We start from the raw sequence: 16,988 nt of genomic DNA, 5'->3' as shown, positions 1-16,988 counted from the left end.
CACATTACGGCTAATCTTTGAAAACACAATACGGAAGAGTTTGTCATGATTTCACTTATATGTGTATAGCTTTAAACTTCCCGCTCACTAAAAAATGCAAAAAAACCTCAAGATTTGAATTTTAAAATTGTGTGTGTGAGCTAACATGTCACACACGTAAGGGATTACTTTTCCATGGAGGAGGTTTCATTTTCTCTTATTTGATTGACATTAAGTAGAGCGTTATATAATGTTCACATTAATATGAAAACTTGGCACCACGAAAAAACAATTAACATGGAAACATAGACCAGGGCAAATCAAGGTTTGTGTATACTGTGAGTGATTATTAGCGGGTTTCAGGTATTGAACGTCTGTGGAAATTGTGTTTCATTGTATACATAAGATGGATGGCAGGACAATCAGCTGTTCAGAAGGTATAAAGCTATACCTGTACATCGAACTATATTGGACTGTGTACATAACAAAATGAGACGTTGATAAATGGCACCAACACTTTTAAAGTACTGGTGCAGAAATTCTCAATTTATAACTCATATTAGATTTGGATTGCACCCCGTGTCTTAAGGCAGTCATATCAGTAATTTATCCCAAAGTAGAACAAACTGGGGCTGTGTGGGAGCCAGCTACAGCAGATTAGCAGTGGGTAATTTGTTTAAGTTGAACGTTTGGAGCTGAGGGTTTTCTTGTGATTTTTCTCTAAAACTGAGACTGGTGGGTTTTTTGGATTTATAATTTAAATGCAAACGTTTTCAAAGGCTGAGGAGTTGAAGTCAACATCAGTCTGCTTATTTACATACTGGTGCTATTTTATACTTGCTGTTCTCTTAGTCAAAATGGCCTTTCAAATAGACATTTCATGGTCCTATGAAAAATGCATGGACGAGCAGGTGCTGGGGTTCTCTTTTCTGTGTGGGTTAACAAATTACAAGTAGGCTCCCGTAGGTCACGTAACATCCTCCCCTACAGATCACAGAGAAAACAACTGTAATTCACATTATCGCGGTGTTACAGTCTTACCCGACGCATTTGTTTGAATAATGGCACAGTCCAAACCAATTAGCTGAACAAATATTAATGAGAAGCAAGCTCAAAGTAATTTCCTTCAAATATTAGAATGTACACTTATGTTAACATCACACCACTTCATGGTTTAATATTCCACTTGGGACTAATATGCATGAAAGATGCAAAGCATGCTTAATATGCTTACATTTTATATGCATTTTTGATGTTTATACATGCAAACGAAAAACAACCTTTTGGGGTTAAGCAATCAGGATGAATACAGACAGAGGCGGGAGAAGAAAGAAAATATTGCACAGCTATTGTAAGCATTGACCTAGATAGAACCGACAACAGATTCCACGGATCTGATGTCCTGAAGGCTTTCTCTGGTTTACATACAGTGCTGTTAGATGGGCAACCAGCAAGTGGAATCTATAAAGAGAGGGTGTGACTGTGTGTGTGCGCGTGTGTGTACATATATGTGTGTGCAGATGCCGGCAGCCATGCATGCGTGCCAGTATGCGAGACGATTGGTGGGAGGAAATCTTCTCAGAGGTTGAGGAGGCAATAGTGTTTATGATTAAAGCCTTTTCCTATAATCTACATTTTCACCTGGTCTGTGCACATCTGCACACAGCAGACACACAGTTTATTCTTTCATCTCCTTTGCTTTTTGCTATGGCTTCACATTTCAGTATGTTTTTCCTAACGCCTCTTGGGTTGTAAATATTAAATTACTTTGTTGTGACTGATCGCAAACGTATGATCTGTACCAATAAGGCCAAAAAAGACGAGAAATATTTTATAAATTAACAACAATGTATCTGAAAATGGTAAAACCCTTCAAATGATATATTACCAACCAAAAGCAAAAACAAAATTCAGAGATCTCCTCCAAAGCTGTCCACTCCACACACACACTGCCTCTTTCCTTTTTTTGTCTCCTCCCCTCAGGCTTCTCCATTTTGATTCTGTACTGGTCCTCTGAAATCACACTGTGGAATCCATCTTGAGTGAGACAAAATGGTATTTCACTCCAGCCGCTATGAGCTGCTGCAATTTTCTCTTCGAGCACCTCTATGCTCCTGCAATGCCTTTTAAGACGTCAGAGCTCAGTTATTGTATTATGACAGAATGAAGTGCAGGCAGAGGGTACGCTACAGTAGGAAGGGGATTCAAAATGAGAGCTATTGTATCGTTTTTTATTGTATTTCTTCTCTGCGACCCACCCCCTTTAATTCCACTGCTTCATCCTCAACTTACTGCATTGTCACTAAGGAGTAATTTCTGTCCACAATGCAAGTGTGTCAAGTAAGAAACTGCACAGTGTCCTTTAAATACTCTTATGTAAGTGTTGTAAACTGGTAGTGTAGTACAGTATAGCATATAAACTGCTATGGATTAATTAAGGCAGTAATTGAGGCCTCAGTTCCCAGATGCGTTTTAAAGCCCCTGGACAGAGATTTCTGTGTTATTAACAGAGAGTTGAGCCCTTCCCTCCATTCATTCACAGGCACCGCTGCTGTAAAGTGAAAAAGTGCTCCACTCCACCAGACACACTTTATCTAATCATCCCCACTTTGCCAGAGACAGAATCTAATACGAACAGCGGGCTCTCACTCTCAGCAGGCTAAATAAGCCTCGACGTACAGATGAGCTAGTGTCACAGCATCCTCACTGCCAACAGACGCTCTGAAGTCACTGTGATTTAAATGAGAGCCAGGCTGGCTACATCCTAGCTGACAATCCGCAACTCAGTAACAAGAGCAAATTAGTTATAAACTGCCAATGTGTTTATTCCAATTGCAAATGAAAATTTGGTTGACAGTGGTTCATATTTCTACCAATATTACTAATAATAAACCTTTTTTAAGGCACCTGGGGACACCTGAGCGAGAGGACTGTGTGGTGCTGATGATTCATGGGAAGAAATGGTTCAAGAAACCATAAAGTGTTATACTTTAATTGTAAAAGGGTGGATAAAGGGTCTTGTATAAAGGGTGAGCTGGTGAGTCACAGTTGTTATTGTTTAAAGAGGAAAGTGGGACCGGCTCTCCGTGCACCATGAGTCAGACAGTGAGGAGGGACCCAGTTCTAGTCGGGTCAGCAGAGACAGAGAGATGATAAATTGGCTTATGAATTTTCCAGGTCTGTGTGGTAAGTTCTCTGGCCCACTTTAACTCTCCGGAGTCAATTAAGACATTAAATTAAAATTAAAAAACAGATAGTAGTCGAAAGGCGTTCTCTACACTGCATCATGTAAAATATATTTGCGAAGGTGTCAACAAAATCCTAAAGTCAAAGAAAAACATAAGAGAGGACTCCTTGGGTTAGGAAGACAGAGGAGTGCACGAGTTCTGAGACAAATTTCTGCCTTCTCTGAGTTGGGTGGGGTGGGGTTGGGGGGTTGAGTATGTTACAACACGAAACAGGGTGTAGGGGGCCAGACATCTGATCACAGCTTTAATCTGAGTTGATTGAGGTCAGATCGCAGCACTGAACTCTCCAACGCTCTAACGCAGAGCTCCTCAGGGCTTCATGGCTACATGCTGAGAAAGTGAAATGAGTACTGTGACTATTCTGCAAACCAAACCAAGACATACACATTGTTAATCCTTCTAGCTGTCTGGCTATTTAGATTACCATAACGGCCCAGACTAGATATTTTTATGCACTGAAAAAGTGAATCAAGCTAAACTAAAGCCTAAAGCCTGCAGTGTCACACTGAGCTACTGTACACAGCAGACCATTGGGTGATTGCAGACACTGTGGCTCTCTCTTGGATCCATTTAATTCTCATGATGACTCTAGAATCAATAAAAGACATGCTAATGGTCAAACCACTGTGACACCTTTTAAAACAACATGATAACTAACCACCAGGAGGCAGATTTTAAAGCAACAATGAAACATAGCAAATAATTAACAAATGTATTATTGAAATCAAAATGTTATTGAGGATTAAAATTATTATAATTGCCCTTACCCCCAGCATTCACTACATATATGTAGATGGGCTGCCGAGTGAGATTCCCTATTGGGAAGACTATAAACCGGTCAATTACAGCTCTACAGAGGTGGGTCACTGCAGGCGCCCTGAGCCAGCATCATTTGGTAGATATGAATAAGTGTATGACACACTTCAGTCAATGCAGTGAAGTGGGGCTCTAGGGATTCTGTAGATACTGAAGTATTTGCTGAAATCATGGTGCCCAAATAAAAATGTGCTCAGTATAAGTGGGGTTAAAGTAACACAGGCAGACATGTCCTGCCCTTTCACCACCACAGGATGAAAAAATCAGCAAAACTCATCTTTTTTTTTTCTTTGGTTGTTGATTTCTTAAACAAATGAGATAAACCATGTTTACATGTGAATGTTAGAGAAGCTGTTAGGTAGTTATTCTTTTTTTATTCCCCCTGATTCTTTGTGATAAGCTAACAGGCTGCTGGCTTTAGCATTATATTAAATGGACAGACATTAGAGTGATAACAGTCTTTTAATCTAAATCAGCGAATACGTATTTTCCCCTAATGTCAAACTATTAGTTACTTGGATTAGTTTCTAAAACTGTTCAACACTGTCCACTATGGGTATATAAGGATAAGCCATAGTGGTAGTGAAGGGTGAAAGCACCGTGTCATTTTAACGGTAATATAAGAGCATGACGGCGTAAAATGAAGATATGATGGAGTGTTTTATCTAGCAGAGCACCAACTCTTGCTATTTGGTAAGAGTAATACTTTAGGTGAAATAATTAAAAAAGGCCTTTATCATTGATCTGTTGGAGACACTCTTGATCTTCATCATATGTGGCCTGCTGCCACAAACCTGTTTCTGTTGTTTCAGAAGTCTGACGAAATAAAATGAATCCTACATCCTATAGCTCAAGATTTAGCAGCTAAAATATAAAGTTGCTTTTATTATGCCATCATCTGGCAAATCAGGGTTTTATTTTGTTGTGATATGGCTCAAACATTACTCAAGAATGGTTTGAGAAGCGTAGAAAAATAAAAGGGTACAGACTGACTATGATTGGACCAAAAAAAGTGCAGATTATGCTTCCAGTGGCTTAAACTAATGACATTAAACCAGGTTAAAATGAAGAGGCCTTCACCACCTGTAAAAGTCATCTATAAAAATCTCTTTCTCTCAGTGCACCTGCCGGGTGAATAGATTTTAGGAATACAAGTAAATGACAGAGGTGCCATTGAAGCCCGAGTGAAGAAGGCATCTTTGGTTCAGTGGAAGCTTTGGCATCAGAGCTGATACGCTAAGACACTCTCTGTCTCTTATTCAGCCTCAAAACCCCCTGTGTTCCTGTTTGGCTCATTCCACTTCCTCTCCTGCTTCTTCTCTCTCCTGTGCTTGGTCTCTCTCTTTCTCCCCCGCCCTGACTCTCCCTCTGTGTCCTGAATGCTAAAACAGTGCTTGGCTGTGTCAGAACACTGCAATGAAATCCTGCAGTCTCGAACGCCCACATTGAGTAAACACCTTTTTCCCCCCTAGATGCTGACCCTAGAGCTATATTTCACTTTGTTTAACATTGAGTAAATATTATCGCTTTATTTTAAATATTTAAATTACTGAATGTCAAATAATACATTTTGAGATGAATATTAATCTCTTAATTATCAATATACCTCATTAAATAATATGTATTAATGATAAATATATGCTGAGACTTTCAGTTTTTTATATCTGTGTTAAAATTCACCTGTTTGTGACAAATATGTTTGAATCCCCAAATCTACCTGATCAATTATCTAATAACTAAGAGGTGCATCAACAACAAATGAGGATGTAAGTAGAATGGTATGTGTTTTCACTGCTTTGCACTGCTCCCTGGTGTTACAGCTACAACAAAACACTGTTCTAGGTACAAATGACACTTCAAATACCATCCAGTTATAGATTTAATTATTATTTTTTTAAGGTTGTTTTCAGAAAAGAGACAGTCCTGCAAAAGGCAGACAGAGAGAACGCAGTGACTGTTAGTGTTTACCACTGTTGTTTTAAATTAAAAATGGCTTTTAATTTATCATAAATAATTTGTGCATTGTAATCCATGCAAAAAATGTCCAACTGCCATGAGATGAACAATTCATATTTAATAAACAACTGAAGAAGTGAAGGATGTCATTTCAATAAATCATGGGACCATCCTCCCCGCCCCTCCCTGCACCCAGCACTGTCTCCTCTCTGCTGATGCAGGTCAAACTGTTACACTGAACTGAGAAATGAGGAGTGATTGCAGCTTAGAAAACATGTATGATTAAGAATAAATTATTATGATTATATGAGAAAAAACAGAAACATTTAAATTTGATCACTGCTGTTTTTCTTTATATTAGAACTTCTCTAGGCAAATTTGTACTGTACAAAAACACTGTGAAAATCTAAAATGAATTAAATAAATTTGCAGGAGCTGTATAGCTGCATTTTAAATAGTTTTGTGAATATCTTCACACATTACTGAACGCTGAAAATTGTGAAAGGAGTGTAAAATAAGGAGTGACTAATAGATAATAGCCCTGCATGTGCGTTGCCAGTAACAACACACGGCTCAATATGCAGTCCAAAGCCTTGCAGTACATACAGGTTTTGTATTGTTTTAAAGATGTAAAACAGCATGCTACAATGACGGAGCTACTGTAAGAGCAGCAGTGAACCTGTGTGAAGAGATGGTTTATGTCACGACAGGAGGGAGTCCTCGTAGAAGAGTGCATGGAGAGAGGATTAATTTTACATTAATGTATAGTAGCTTGCTGAGGTTGGCTGCAGGCACGCACCCACCTACCCACCCACACACACACACACACACACACACACACGCACACACACACACACACACACACACACACACACACACACACACACACACACACAAAAACTGCTGAAAAGGAGAGTCAGCTCTCCAAGGTTAAAGAGTCTGGGGGTTGTTGATGTCTTTGATGAGGTTTGCAGTCCAGTAATCTCTGCTGAAGGCCAGAGCCATTAAACAGCATGTTGCTAAGCAGGTCTGTGCATTGAAGAATGTCAGGACAGCAGCATCAAAACAACAAAACAGGCTTAAAGTGATTTTTCTGTTAGGCAGCAGAATAGATGTGCTATTATCAGGAGGCAAGAACCACAGGCCCAAATCAGGTTACTGTTAAGGTTTGTGTCCGTTTCCTATAAAATAATAAGCATGTTTCCCTTCCTTGAAGTTTGTTCTTAATTTTATTCATATTAAGAGATGACGTTAAAGTTGTGGCAGAATATTTATTTAATATATTCTACACCTAGTACACATTGGCACACAGGGATGCTGATTTTATTTGATATTTTTTACCTTAAAACCAACCACTTGGCCAGTTTGAAAGAAAATATGAAAATGACAGAGGCTTTAAGGTGTTCCAGTCGTAGCAAGTAAGAACAAAAACACAGCCTCAGATACCAGCATGCTCTATCTTCCACTGCACAACTAGATACTAAGATACTAGGTTACAGAGATTTACAAATGTTTCCCATTCTGACTGTCACAAGCTGCCATGTTCCAGCACTGCATTATGAAAGTAGCTTTAACAGTGTTTATCTCCCTTTCCGATCCATCACTGTTAACTTAATTTACTTATAGAAAGAAGAGGCTGAAGGTCTTGTTAATTGCTATAACATATTGAAAGTGCTAGCTGTTAAAATTAGATGCTATTTAGATGTTTCATTAGGGATGACAGAAATAAAACCGACATCAAGCTCTAGTTTTGCATTTCTGATGCATCTGTCTGTTGTTTTATTACCTTTAGAAGAAAACGTTTGAGCTTAAAAGACATGAGATCTACATCTATTTATCTGTTGAAAAGAAAAGTAAGATCTCAAACCAACCTTTATAATACTGCCTTAGTTTCTTTCATCTTACTACACACATATTTCCAAAGCCACATGGCCAGCTAACTAATCTAATCATTTACTTAGCATTACTGCATTACAGTCTACTGTAATTATTAAAAAAACAAAACATCTCACTAACCCACAGCAGGAGAAACTGTCGTCAACTTTTGCACTCTGTGTTTGACTCTATGTCTGGAAAATTATACACACAGATGGATAGTAAAACGAGTAATTAAATCTAGCCTTCTATTTCAGCCATAGTGGAGAGAGGATATTGGCTATGGCCGGCTTGGTTGCACGTGTGTGTATGTGTGTGTTTGTGCAACATGTGTAACAGTCTGCCATCATAACCTAATTATTGCAGCAGCTTAACAACAGCAATTAGCACATTTCCATCAGACGACACTAATTTGTGAATTCCATTCCAGCACCATTCAGGACCAACACACTGAGAGAGGAGGAGAGAGAGAGAGAGAGAGAGAGAGAGAGAGAGAGAGAGAGAGAGAGACTTAATTCACTGTTGAGCTACTGGCAACGCTAAATCCATATCTATAGAGCTGTGAAAATTGCTTATGGTAATTGCAGTTATTGTAAAACTAGGCTGAAGCTTTAATGAAATTTCTAATTTTAATCATTTGTTTTTTGTATAGTCCACATTTACTGACTTCACTCCCGAGGGACCCCGTGTTTCCTCATCTGACTTTGCAACAAAACGCCTCTGCCCGACAGATAAATGAAACTGTTCTATCAAACAATGATTTCCTCTTAATCTGAGGGAAAGGTGAACACCATTTTGGCGATATTTAATTCCCTGGGTTTGTAGCTTTGTGCTGATTTTGATTGTAGATTTGTAGGAAATGTATAATGACCATGATTATTTTCAATTCATTAATAACTAACATTCAAATGTCCAATTCAGCAGCAAGCAAGCAATACCTATTACATAGCTACAACCTGCAAAACTGTAACACAACACTGAAATATCAGAAGCACCGTGCAACTCTGCTTTCCATGTTAAGGGAAAATATGTTTTATAGCTGCTTTAAAGACAACATTGCAGTTTTTAAATTATAATTATATCGGTAATAATAACATAAAATTCCTCTCTGATGTAAGGTTATATCCAATCTTCTTCAAGTCTTGTTTTAGAAAGCCTCATTGGACTTTCTTCCGTTACCTGATCACGACTGGAGGCTTTCTGAAGAAGTTTCTTGTGAGGATGCAGCACTAGTGCATCTGTCAAAAAATGTTAAAGGTGGACGACTTCAGCAGTCTTTGTGCATACAACTGCCTGAGAATAATGCTCTCCCTGCCTCCTTCCACATCCCCCCTCATTTTCCCATCTCCCTGCCTTCCTCAACCCTCTAACCCCCCTCCCCACTTCCTACGCAGAGATGCATGTTGAGTGATAGGCCTGTGGATGAGTCTGGACAGTGCGTCTGAGGCCCTGGTTTTTAATAGGGTTCTGTTCCCAGTAATTATGCTGACACAATTTGATCAGCGCGGGGCTAAGTATCTTCATCTGAGGGAGATCGGGGGGAATTAACGCTGATGTAATAAGTACAATTTGTCACTATTAAGACGGAGGTGTTGACAGGCGCTGGTGTTGTCAGGGCAACTGATGGCGCTCCCTTGCTACAGTATGTATTCTACTGCATCCGGCGAGCAGAGCTGTCAGGCCCCCTCAATAATCGATTCCCTGGCTTGCTCTGCACAGTCTAAAGCACACTTACTATGAGATACTGATACACACATGCAGCATAATAAAGACAGACTGCACCTGGGTATGCAAGCACACACTATAAACATTCAGTACTTACAAAAAAACATATGGGAAAATGATTGTTTTGTTAGATACTGCACATTAATGACATGACTGAGAACTGCTGCAAACTGTCTTCGGCCCCGACACTGAGATGTGGACCAGTGAACACACGCAGAGAGATTAGAGATTTATACCCACAATATATTTTTGAGCAACATCATCATGATCAAGATGTTTACCCTGGTGGGTTGGGCAACACCTTTACTCACTTATCAATATCAATAATACCTGCACTTTTCCTACTACGGCAAGTCAAAATATCTGCTGTATGTTTTTCTTTATCCTTAATGCCCCCTCCTTGAAGTCTGGAGCCCTCTCTGCTCCAGATATGCCTGTTAAGCCCACCTGACAGCAAATGTGGTAACACACGCACACACACACACACACACACACACACACACACACACACAATGTCATACCCAGCAAGGCTACCTCAGGCTATAACAACACCACAATACCATCGATCTGTCCACACACACTGCTCAAATATCTCCAGTATCAAGCTGTGGGTCAATCTCCAGCAAAACAGAACACAATCTGACTGCAATCTTCCCCTTATTTACAAATCCATGTCAGCGATAGCTATGAATGGAAAATTGCTTGGACCCTAAGTGTAATAGCAACATATGGGTTGATAAGTTTTGTATCCCAGTCATTGGTCACAAAACTAAAAACATGATCACACATAAAAGAATTTAGGTAACAAAGTATCCCAAAGACAAAGAGGTAAATAAAACACATGGAACAGGATATTAATCTATCTATCGATTGCTTCTCTGAAAACCGGCATGCTATGAAAAGTATTGGCAGCGTTTTCCATAAATTAAGCGGAGATTGGAGAATATAGCAATATTGATGGCTGCCCTTTTAAAAGCTTTTAGAAAAGGTCAGCATACATGCAGTGCTGTTGAGATCACAACAATATGATGCAAAGCTCTGCAAATATTCTTTTACATTCATTTATAAATCCAATCCAAATTCATTTATAAATCCAATCCAAAGGTTTTAAAGATTTTCTTGACATAAGTTGCTGTGCAGTTTTATGATGATGATAGATACCATTCTGTGATGCAATATTTAGTTTTGTTTCATCTTATTAACAAAATAAATGCTATGTAATGTATTTTAAAAATCTTTGCATCAATTCCTCTCCAGACTTCCATTACATAGCAACAACAAAGTGAAGAGTGAAATAATCCTGTGAAGAATCTGGGCTAAATCTGGCCTGCAGTACATGACAACTTATATCAACACACGTAACGATGCCAAACAATGTCTGTGCTTCGCTATTAAGCAACAGGAGCAACAATTAAAACAATTCTAATGGAGCCCCGTTGTTTTCAATGGGAAATGACTCAATGAAACATGTAAAAGGGTCAGAAAGTTATTCTGGATTACACACTTGCCTCAGGCCCCAATTACCTGAGAGAGCAGGTCAGAGGGATGTGAGGGAGAGGAAAGGATGAACTGGTAATGTGAAGGAAGGAAGAGAAAGAATGGGAAGGCACGAGTATCAGATCTCTAGGAAACAGATTATACATTGATTGTTTTTTAACTTAAGTAGCCTTTACTGTGTCCATTTTGTACACCAATCATTCCAAAGCTGTGCTTCTGCGTTAACGGAAGGCCTTTTTACTGCTTTGAGTCAGACTCAGCTCAGACTTTCATCAAAGAGATGCATATCAAAAAGAAGAAAAAACAAAACCTCGGAGATGCTAAACATTTTCAGTTTTTCTAGTGGTTTAAATCAGATTAAATAATCTTATACACCTTTCCCACCGATATAAGCACGCTGACACGGGTTTTTCAGACCCAGGAAGACCCGCTTATAGATGCTGATTGTCTCCTCTCCCATTGCCAGTGACGCGCCGCGACGCACAGGGTTAGTAAACGGCAAAGATGTTACGGTGGTTAGGTCTTTATTGTATCTATTACTCATTCAGTCTGTGTATCAAACTGAGCAGCAACAAATTTGGAACGATGTTGGAGAGCTGCTCAGACGGAGTCGGGCGGAATGTTTTGCTGAGATGACAAGGAGTCGCAGAAGTTACCAACGGAGCATAGCATCGCGCCGGAGAGGGGTAGGACATTAGCGTGTCGACCTGGGTTTTGTGTTTCCATCATTTCCATCATTGGAGCTGATGCGATAATTACCCGGGTCTACAGCAGAGTCATCTGAATCCCATTAAGAAAAAAAAGCAGGTATTCCAGGGTGTTAGCAGGTTTTTTGACCAGTGGGAAAGCAGCTTTAGATACCTCCCCTTTCCTTTGTCAGTGCTCCCCACGGCAGTCTGCAGTTTTACACTTACACACCCATAGGAACACAGTGACTGCTTGTGTACTACTGCCCCCCACCCCACGATATATCCTTGAAGAAGATGTGTAACTCTCTGAAGGAGACAACAAAAAAGTCACTAAAGATTCCTGTCATGTCATGTTGTCATCTGTGGGTGATATAAAAGTCTGTGACGTCTGACATTAACCAAAGGTCGCATGTAAACTCCTTCCACAGCCGCCATGGCTCTAAGCCTCAAAGGGATATGCACTATCATTCAATCAAGCTGCAGTACAGGGGGGAGCAAAACAGGAAGTGATACACACCAAGCAGTGTGGCTCTGTTTCTTGATTGGACAGCGTTGTGACATAATCGCCTCTGGCAGCTCAAATCTAGATTTGGATGAAAAAATGTTAGGTTGTTTTATTTGACAAGGGGCTTGTTAGCAGTCAGAAACATGCGCTCATCTGGGAATGATGTTGTAAACCACTGAAGATAGAGAGTGACGGCACGGACAGGAATTGTGCTATCTGGGTATGGGATCTGATGGGACATCTGTTATTTTGGAGCTCCTCCTCTATGACACACACAAACACACAGGCACACACATTTACTTGATATGCTTTGATGTACAATTTTCAGGCCTCGTCTTGGCAGGCATTTTTTCTTGTGCGGTGTGTGTGTATGTGTGTGTGTGTATGTGTGTACGTGTGTGCCTACAGCTCAGTCAGCACTTCCACAGTATGCTGTCCAGCTGACGTCAGGAGGGCAAGAGCTACTGTACCAACCAACCACAGCTCTGTAAAAGCTGTGGATCTGTGCATCCATCTGGTTCTCTCCTCCTGCTCTTTGTCTCTTGTCTACCTTAGGTTGTTTTCTTCTGTCCCTTGTCTGTCTTCATGTCTCTCTTACCTCTCTTATAACCCCTCCTCTTTGATAATCTATGCCTCTCCCCACTCTCATTTTCCATTTCTCTCTTAATTTCTTTTAGACTTCTGCATTCTTCTCAAACCTCTTGTTATTCTCTCCTAACTTCTTCCTATGTCCTTCCACATCTGTCTCCATCCCTCGTTCCTGTCTCTCTCAGTCAATCCCTTCCTCTCTCCTTCCTCTCTTTCTCAAAGCAAACACTGCCTCTCCTTGTCCACGGTCAAAGACTCTCCTCTGTCCTCTATCCAGGGTTTTGGAGCCTCTGCAGGCCTGCCGCTCAGTATGCATAGTGGCCACGTGGCCCGACAATGGCTCATTTCAACCTCAATTTCCCCCGAAATGAATGGGAGCCCACCCCGGTGCACGCGGCATGCCTTTTAATTGGCCCAAGTTAGATTCAAGCCATTAAACCACTGATGTCGACACATCTCCGCCGCGCCCATTGGCCTCCCTCCCCCCACCCAAATTCGCACATACACACTCACACACATAAACACACACACACACACACACCGTCTTTCCTTCTCTGGCTGCCAGAACATAAACGTCTTATCTCTCGGCCCCGACCGAGCACAGACGCCATGAATATTCAGCAGCTCCCATCTCCATTTCAGCAGACAACAGTATAGGCACATGTATGCAATTGCTTGCACGCACACACACAAATGCACAGAAAAACACACAAATAAACATGCACACACATACATACACTTCGACAGGGCCTTTCGACAACACCCACTCTCTGAAAACGGGCATTGTTTACGCTTTGCTGAGTTATGCTCGTTTGTCCCCTTCCCCTTATGTGCTACAGTATTAGAAATGTATATCTGAGAGATATTGATTAAAAGCTAAGGGAAAACTACCAGTGCAATTCTCGAAACGTGCATATATAAGCCCATTCTGTGGACACCAAATCAACATTTTTCCCTTCAGAATATCAATAAGACTTACCTGTATCCGAGAGAGACGAAGGAAGCATGAGAGTAGAGAGGGAGAGAGAAAGGCTTAGATCTGTGCTCTGCAGTAGAAAGTGACCATGCATAGCGATCAAGTTTATACAGTATGTACATTATTCCACATATTGATCATGGATTTTACTGATAAATACATCAATATCATGTGCTGAACATCTATCGACACTAATTCAGCTAAATCCAAAGACACTGAGATCAAAAATCTGATAAAAAAGAAATGTTGTTCCCATCTAAAAACTAAAAGGCCTGACAGACAAAATATAGTTAACAAAGTCCATTAAAAACAAAAGGTGTTCCTTTGATGGTTTGAAGAATATTATCTGTTAATATCAGTCAGTCATTAAATTAAGACCAGATTAATCAGCGAGCGCCTGTGGCATTGGCTGCAAAACCTTGTGTAATCAGAGGGAAGGCTGGGAACCAGGTGTGTTTCATCTCTCTGAAACACAGCCTGAACCCAGCCAAGAAGCCCAGCCCCAGCTCTACTCCAGCAGCCCTTTGAAATATTTCACTCCAAATTCACAATAGCCCAATTCCCCTGTGGATGTTGTCAAAGATGAAAGAGGTAGCGTGCACTGGTGCTCTGTCCGCACTGCTCGCTCTTTCTCTCTCTGCTCATTCTCTCCGGAATAGAGAGAAAAAAGAAAGTGAATACTCAAGCAGCTCCTGCACTCTTCAACCATTTTACACTACCTGCTTTGATCTCCTTACAACACGCCGCCGTCATAGCAACAGATCAAAATCTCATTGTCTTTGTATTAGAAGCTTTTTCTCCCTCTTTTACCTGAGTTTGACTCAGATGCATTTATTTGCTTGTCTAAACCATCCCTGGTTTCTCTCTCCTTCCTCTGTGTCTCTCTACCTCTCTCACCCTCCAGTTGCTAGGAGGGTTTTCCTCCTCGTTTAGCTCGTTAGTGTGTGGCAGTAGCCAGCAGGATCAATTACGGGGGAATGTGAGCCTGCGTCTCTGTATCATTACCCAGCAAAAACTATATTAGTTTAGTCTGAGGGGAACAAATGGGCAGAAGACAGTCTGATTATCATAGCAGCCTGCCAGCAAGCTAGCTACTGTTCCTGTTCTTTGGCAGCAACTGCTACTGATCTCCAGCCGGTACTGACCTTGCACGCTCCTCTATTATGTTCTGAGCTAGAGAGGATATCAAGTTCACTTTGATCAGAATCAAAATCTTAACTGACAACAAAGGCACAGAACATTTCCTGGTGACATGGTGGAGAGTAATATTCAGAATCAGACTTCATGTAGGCAAATGTTTCAAATGGTGTTTCAGGGGAAGACATTTTCACTGAGCTGCTGGCATGCAGGGTTCAAAAAAACATATCCTTGCACACACAGCAGTAGGAAATACTAAGCTCAAATACTAAGGACAATATTAGTTTTTACAAAAAATGTGTATATATACTGGAAAGCCCTGGAAGCTAAATGTAAATCCTTTAATAAACAAAACATCGTTTTAATGGACGATTCCATCTGCTGATAAAGACAGTGTGGTACAGCTGAAAGATCCAGAACAGCTAGTGATCAAGATCAAGACTTAGCTTCAATCCAAAATATCGTATCAGTGAATCTATCCTTGAATAAGAGTTAAAAACGAGGAGTAACACAGTGTGGTTACAATAATGGAATAAAAATGATATCTCAGTAACAAAAGAGTAACACAGGGTTAAAAACACCATTTAACACCATTTTACATTTAAACTATTTATAGATTAGCATCTGCAGGGTTCATTTGATGAGTTTTGATCTCTCCTCGGTCAGCTGTTTATCTCAGATGATCTTTCTCATCATTCTATTCATCTCATTTCTCTGTCACTGTCTTCGCCCTGCTCAACAGTCCACATCTGTTTCTCTGTTGTTCTGTACTGCTCTCCTTGTCTCTGCCTGCTCAAATCCCTTTTGTTTCACATTCTTCATCTCTCGCGTCCTCTGTCCCCATTTCAGCTTCCATTTCTATTTATTTCTTTCTCTCACTCTTTTCTTCTCCCTCTCGCCTCTCTCTCTCTCTCTCTCTCAGGGCGGACTTTAGGGAGTAATCCAGCCTCCTAGACAGCTGCACATCACCAGCTGTCTGAGAAAGGTGCTCTCTCTCTCCCTCTCTCCTCTTTCTCTGTCTGCTTCCCTTCCTCCTTCCTTGTTTCCCCTCCCTCAGCATCTCACGGCTCCTCTGAATACACAAAGTGGGTGCAGCCAGATGCAGCCCGTCACTGCTGTCAGATTGTGACACAAATTACCTCTATTTGATCTTTAATGGAGCCATTTAGTGTCAACCAATGCTGTCCTACTACACGAGAAGAAAAGGATTATATTTAAGTCTCAGCTATGCTCCCATAGACAGAGCAAATCAGATTAAATATACAGGCTTGAATAGATGTTATGGTGTTCCTTAATGCCCTGATATGATTGATTAGAAGGTAAAAAGAACCCAGAGAAAACTGCCGGTTATGATACTGCTTTCATGAAATTTTCAGGGAAAAAATAATCAGGAAAATGTATCATCTGTTGATATACAGTACACTGCATATTTAGAGACCTTTGAGCAGGTACACTCAATTCTTTAGACAGGGATGAAAACAAATGTTAACAGAAGATATCATTAAATAATACATGACATAGATGTACTAAATAAAATCACCACCAACTTTGTTTTAGAGATGCTTTCTTGCATGCACACATTTTTGTAACTTAAACATAACACTTGAAGTTTGTCTGGGAAGGTTCTCGGTCCTCCAGGTCACAGTAATTCCAAGCTTAATCCAAAAGGCTTCTTCAGAACTGATCAAGCAGTTAAAGCTTCGAACATAAAACATGAACAGTGGGCGGCTGTGGTTCAGGGGTAGAGACGATCGACGAACCGGAAGGTTGGTGGTTTGATCCCTGACTGCTAGGGTCACATGTCAAAGTGTCCTTGGACAAAACAATGAACCCCAAATTGCTCCTGAATGCATCAGGTATGAATGCGTAGATCCTGATTGGAGATTGGCACTTAGGCCTTTGCCATCAGTGTGTGAGTGTGAATGGGTGACATGTAGTGTAAAAGCGCTTTGAGTGGTCGGAAGACTAGAAAAGCACTATAGTAGTATAGTACATTT

The 16,988-nt window shown here is 40.6% G+C and overlaps 1 protein-coding gene across 1 annotated transcript in view; it reads right to left on the bottom strand.

Annotated features, from left to right (window-relative positions):
- The window catches only part of dscamb (Down syndrome cell adhesion molecule b), a 115,530-nt gene that overhangs the window by 43,433 nt on the left and 55,109 nt on the right, over nt 1-16,988 (bottom strand). The window lies entirely within an intron of this gene.

The sequence above is a fragment of the Semicossyphus pulcher genome, unplaced genomic scaffold, assembly GCF_022749685.1.
Source record: "Semicossyphus pulcher isolate SPU_LCO1_2020_fin unplaced genomic scaffold, fSemPul1.0.p SCAF_19, whole genome shotgun sequence".
NCBI classification, from domain to species: Eukaryota; Metazoa; Chordata; class Actinopteri; order Labriformes; family Labridae; genus Semicossyphus; species Semicossyphus pulcher.
The sequence above is the reverse complement of the archived record's forward strand: the minus strand, read 5'-3'. Positions and strand labels throughout refer to the sequence as shown.